The sequence below is a fragment of the Cricetulus griseus genome, assembly GCF_003668045.3.
Source record: "Cricetulus griseus strain 17A/GY chromosome 1 unlocalized genomic scaffold, alternate assembly CriGri-PICRH-1.0 chr1_0, whole genome shotgun sequence".
NCBI lineage: Eukaryota > Metazoa > Chordata > Mammalia > Rodentia > Cricetidae > Cricetulus > Cricetulus griseus.
In genome coordinates this window covers 257,250,568-257,256,601 of record NW_023276806.1, presented here as the reverse complement: position 1 = coordinate 257,256,601, position 6,034 = coordinate 257,250,568, and the positions used below count along the sequence as shown (strand labels likewise).

Below are 6,034 nucleotides of genomic sequence, written 5' to 3'. Positions count from 1 at the left end.
CCCACCACTGGTTGGGTCTCACTAACGATATCTGGAGAGCAGACACGATCCTCTATTCCAGCCCATGCATTCCAGAAGTTATGTTGGGCATCCCAAAGATCCAGCACTTCTAGTTTGCAATTCCTAGGGCGATCATTTTGCTTAATCAGCAAATCAAGGCCACCCATCACAGCTTTCAAGATCACCAGATCGGGAATCTTCATCGAGGCTCTCACAGGAAGGCATTGCTGAAGGGCCAGGGTGCCCATATCGCTGTCAGGATGTCTGTCTGTTTGCCATGAAGGCACCTTTCAAAAGTGTTGGGAAGAGTTCCATGGGTACTTCCTTCAGAGCAGATATAACCAGAGCTTCATCTTACAGCAGACTTCTCATTGCCGGCTGCTGGAGTGTGGATGGGGAGCTCCTCCTGAACTTCGTATACACAGGAGCTCAGGCTCAGGCTGAAAGGGCTGATCCATGTAGGACCTCTTCACCATACCTCACCCTGATGCCTCTTTCATGCCTGTCTTCAGTGTGGCTGTGGAAGAATGCCTGATGCTCTCCTTTGCTTATTTTTGAAGCATAGTTCTGAGATCTCTTGGCAGAGGTCAAGCCTCTGAACTAGCTGCACTTAAGCCTGTTTCTGGCAATGTTCATGCTTTATACTTGGCCTCATGTCTTGGTAATGTCCATTCATGGAAGATTTCTTAGGCTTTCAATGATATTTCACCTTCATGGAAAAGTCTCCAGTCTCCAGAAATGTAGTGACCATTTTCCATGTATCTCTGGGTCTTTGGTTTGGATCTTGTAGGGACATCTGAATTCTTGGAAACCTGAGCTGTTCAGGATGGTCTTACCTAAATCAAGACGTGTTTCCACATGTCTGGTTTCTCATTTGGAAAATTGTAAATATCTTTCTGAACTCTCTGCTTGGGAAAACTATATTTCTCAGGACATTGTTCAGATCTACAGCAGGGTTCTGAGGATGTTGGTGGCCCTCATCACGTCCAGCTGAGGCTTCTTGCTGTTCATGACTCGAAGTAGCTGCAGCCGAGAAAAAGAGCCAGTTGGAAAGTCCCAAGAGGGGCTGAAATGTCCTCTTCTTGCCGGTGTCCCCGGGGCGCCTTCTCCTGGGGCAGGCTCTCCTGGAAGGGCCCCACCGAAGCGGTGGAGCCCTTGGCTACCTGCATGGCACGGGCCAGCTCCTCCTTCCTCTGGTGTCCTGGAGGGTGAGGCCGGCTGAGCTGGGCATCTGGACCTTGTGTGTCGCTCAGGCCAGGTTCTGCAGTCGGTTCAGCTTGTTCTTGGACACGTGGTCCTTCTTGGCCTGAATCTGCTTGGCGAACTGGTCTTCCATGGGGTGGGCGCCCCCAGGCACCTGGATCAGCCATTCCTTAGTGTCATCCTGGCGCACTTGTAACCCAGCGGCGCCGGCACTGGCCACTCACGCGAGGTTGGTCTTCTTGGGCCTGATGCCCTTTAGGCACACGAACTGCTGCCAGCAGCTGGCTGATGAGCAGCTGCGTGTTGTCCTGCTCCAGGGTCCGCAGCTAGGCCTTGGCCAAGGGCCCAGCATGGCGCAGCACCGTCGGGGGGGTGGCGGTCCAAAGCCAGCAGGTTGCCCAGGTCGAGCTCCAGCTCCAGCTCTTTGTGCACCACGATGCCCGGCAGCTTCTCTGCTGCCTCCTGCTCCACCTTGGCCAGCAGCTCGTCCACGTTCGGGTCTTCCATGGCCCCGATGCCTGCGGTCTGGTGTCCTGACTCTGGGGCAGCAGCAGAAAGCTGCTCCCCTGGACAGCAGCACCCAGAATCCGGCCGGCAACCACGTGCTGGAGTCAAAATCCGGAAGATATATGTTCACTTCCGGGTTATGTAGAACTGGTTCTCAAGTGGGAGGCTCGATCCAAAATCACTTTTTTGGGGGGTGGGGGGTTAAAGGTCTCCAGGCTTTTTATTGCAGTTGACTCAGACTTGGATGGTCCCAGCCTCGAGAGGGGACAGCCCTCCCTCCGGTCATGGGAGCACTCATCACAGAAGCCCTGTCTAGAAGCTCACAGTGATGCTTGGTGTTATTGTCTTTGAAGTATGTGGCACACTGGCTGCAGCTCAGGATCTGGGAGTTGGGCCTCCAGTAGGCAGGGGCAGATCTGGTCTGTTAGCCAGGAAGTCACAGCCTTAGTGGGTCCAAGGCTAAGCTCAGACACTGACTGAGCCATAAAGTTCATCCCATCCAACAGACATTGGGGCAGCATTGTTGTTGTCCTTCAGAAATGCATCAGTTCCAGGCCACACATGTACAATCTCTTTCCGCACCACTGTATCCACAGGATCTTGGTTCCCAAAAAAGTATTGCTGGCTCCCATAGACCATAGCAGAGTTAGTGAAAGACCCTTGGGGTGAGGAGTCTCCCCAATCCGGCTGGCTCCCCAAGAACTCAAAGTCCAGTCCAGTTGATGCAAAGAGCAAGAGGCTTTAATGAACGGGAAGCGTTTGTACAAACGGGCCTTCTCAGCACACAGGCTAGAGAGAAGCCCCGTCGCTCAGTCACAGGCGCTTTTAAAGGCAAAAACCATAAGCTTAAGGGGGGTTTGCTACCCTCTGACTGAGTCCGTGACAAGAGTCTTGAGCTTAAGTTTCTTATCTTGGGGCCAGATGGTCTCCAGGCCCATCCGTTGGGTAAATAGACCAGACCTCTGAGTGTGCTAATCAATCTTGCCTAAGACAGTGGTCTTTGTTTCTCAAGGACTCATTTATCTCTTGACTCCTGGTCAGTCTGTTCCCATATGGGCTTCTCCTAGGGGGGTAGCCATCTGGAAATTCCTGATCTGGTGGTTTAGCTATCTTAGGCTTTGCTGGCAGTAGGGAAATTCCAGGAACTGAGTCGGGGTGAGCAAGTCTCTGGGTCAGGGGCACATCAGGGGGGTGGCAAGCAGAGCTGCATCTGGTTCCTTAGCTAGCTAATTTTAAATCTTTCATTGGGACATTTGACCTCATACCCAGACCAGGCATACTTTGCAAGTCCCATCCAGGGAGAGTCAGTGGAGGCAGATGTTTTGGGCACCACGCTGACCTCCTTGCCTCTCTTCATAGCAGTATAAACTCGGTTGTCATACTGGTGTATGACATACAACGAGTCTTGGCTTCATGAGGTACTCCTTCCTTGCCATGGTTCATGCTGTTCTTACATCCAACCCCACAGCTGAGGCAAGCGAGGAGCAGGTGAAGTGCTCGTCTGGAAAACATGAACTGTGCACCATTTGGTCATTAGGGATTTCACCGCTGAAGCCGTTGCTCAGTGCCTGCACTAAGCACTGGAGAACTGGGTGTTCTGCTGGCATCCTCGTGAGAGGTTCTCAGGGCAGGAGCCAACTGACCTTCAGGGCTTTGAAGAAGACCCCGGGTGCCTGGGAGACCTGGTAGTATTGTTCTCGAGCAGCTGCCGGGGGGGATTGGATGTCCTTGTTCCCTCGTAATGAAGGGAGCTAAAGGCTTCAGGGAAGCGATCCAACTTCCTGAACCTGTTCTGGATGAGCTTCTCCAGCGCCTCTGAGGGGTGATCTGTCTACCATGGAGATAGGCCTGCTCCTTTACTTGTTCCCGGGGACAGGTTGGTCCCAAAATCACTTCTTACGTGCTGCTTGAGATCTTTTTCTTTAAGGTCTGATGTATAGGTATGTGTTCAGGTACACGCAGGTGAGGTCAGGTGCTCTGAACTTTGAAGCTACCTGCCATCCCTGTTTGTTGTAGAAGCTTTCTTTATGTAGGCATGATGACAGCAAAGGACAGTGACGACTCCCTAAATCTGAAGAAGGCTCTCCTAAGTTCCTGGTTGTGGGAGACTGAGAGGGCCACCCTTGAGTGCAGAAAATACCCAGGAGCGCCAGCCTGCACTGCAGCTTTAATGCCTTCATTCTCCTGTCCTGTGAATTGACTATTGCTCTGCTCTATCAGCTTTTCTTAAAGCATGAGCTCTCCCTGCCAAACTCAGAGGGAACTGTCTCCTGAGTGTAGATTCAACAGAGGCCACAGCAAATCCAGATCCAACAGGGACTAAGGGCTGCATGATTTGGCCCAACCCAGCACATGTAGTTTTGGGTCAACACAGGATGCCAGGGCAGGGCCAGGTACCAGATCTTGGTCCCCTTGAGTGGGGCTGGGTCCAGAGGTCTAAACCTTCTGGTGGTGGAGGGGAGTGTCTCGGCATAATGGCATAATGGACAAGTGACAACCTCAGATGACCTGAGAAATTAGAAGCCAGCCTGTGTGGATTCATCAGCCCCTCTGAGCCTGGTGACGGGAACTTACATGATCCTGGTGGTGTGTGGCTCCTGCACCACATCTAGGTCCAGTGGAACAAGTATCAGGCGAATGCCTGGAGATTTAATTAAGAGATGTCTGGCCGATTATGCTATGTGCATCTCAGTTTTTACAGGGAGGGAGCAGCCTGAAGTACAGACTTTTACAGCACAGTGGAAATACCCCAGGTATTAGAGCTGTCTTTTATGCCAGTGGGGTATGGTGGGGGCTGTAACCCAGGACTAGAAAACAGGATTATTGGCAGACAAGGCATTCATGCAGATCCTGTGGGGCCTGGGACACATCTGCCAACAGTGTTTGAGGGCTAAAGTCCAGAGTCACAGGAGATGGACATGTATGAAGGGCAAGGTGTCAACGGATAGATAGAACTGTCCCATGTTTCCCTAACTGCATCCTGATGGGGAAAGTCCTGTGTATTAGTATCTCTTATGGTTAATGAATAAACACTGACTGGCTGACTGGCTAGGAAGGAAGTGATGTAGCTGAACAGAACCAGAATACAAGCAGGGACAAACAGGAAATCCCTCTTCTCTGCCAACATGCTGGGCAGTCCGTGGAGGACACCAGAGGAGTAATGGGTCCCTGGACCACTCTCCAGTAAGACAACATGGAAATACTTAGATTATTAGAATTGGGATAACTTAGACAGAGCTAGCCAAATATGCCAAGGCTGATGGTCAATGGAATGCTAATGTTTTGTGTGGTCATTTGGGGTTGATGCGGCTATGGGACCAGGCTGGCGGGAAGAGCACACATGAGCACATCCTGTGTCCACAGAGAGGCTAACAGGCCGGAGCTCAACTACTGCCCTCCTGTTTCTGTCTCCAGACCTGAACTTTAAGGCTGGTGTGTGGGACTTAGTAACCTCTCCTGTTTCCATAGTGTCTAGAAGGGGGAGGGACGTTCATGCTCCTGTTTCTCTACTTTGCTTCAAATTGTAGGATTAATATCAATTCTGTGGGGCTATTACAAAAACATTTGTGCATGGGAAGTCTTCCTACTTGAAGTTGATATAAGGGTATTTCTTGGGTTTTATTTTCTTGGGAAATGAGGCTCATCTGGCCTTACTTGAACATAGTGAAGCTGGGGCGGGGGTAAAGGCTAGGCAGGTCATCACTAAGAAAGCTCATCTGACTAGATTGTGTTAGAAAGAGCCCAGGGAAGATGAAGTAGCCAAGTGTCTCCTGTGCCACAACTAGGTCTAATGGAAACTCCCCTTGTGGTGATGGCACCACGACCAAGTCAGTTTGGGGCAAAAGCCTGGAGATTTAGTTAAGATGTCAGAAATATCTGGTTGTTTGTGCTAGGAGAATGTGTGTATGCCTCTTTTTGCAGGGAGGGAACAGCCTTCTATAGAGACTTACAGCACAGTGAAAAACCCCAGGTGTAAGTGGTCGTGGTTTTGGTGCCAGTGGGGTAAGGCCAGGGCTGTAAGCCATGCCTAGAAAACCAGATGAAACTGAGTATTGTTTGCCAAGCAACTCAGGGAGACCCCATGGGCTGGGGCCAAACATTTCCCAGCATCTCTCCCAACAGCCAAGGCCTAGTTTCCCCAGAAACTAGCTGCTTCTTGGTTTGTTTGTCCACTGCCTGTGGAGAGTGGCTCGGGACTCTGAATATGGGGGGTCAGATCCCCTGCTTGAAGAGGAATCTCAGACACTTTGGCAGGGCTCCAGCCAAGGTCTTCACTGAACCCCCAGGAGTCACAAATTGGCAGTGCAGACACATGGTCATGATG

The 6,034-nt window shown here is 51.2% G+C and overlaps 2 pseudogenes; both read right to left on the bottom strand.

Moving 5' to 3' along the window:
* Positions 1-945: 945 nt before the first annotated feature.
* LOC113833346 lies at positions 946-1,710 on the bottom strand (annotated as a pseudogene).
* Positions 1,711-1,847: 137 nt separating this feature from the next.
* Positions 1,848-3,236, bottom strand: LOC113833347 (annotated as a pseudogene).
* Between the last annotated feature and the right edge of the window lie 2,798 nt (positions 3,237-6,034).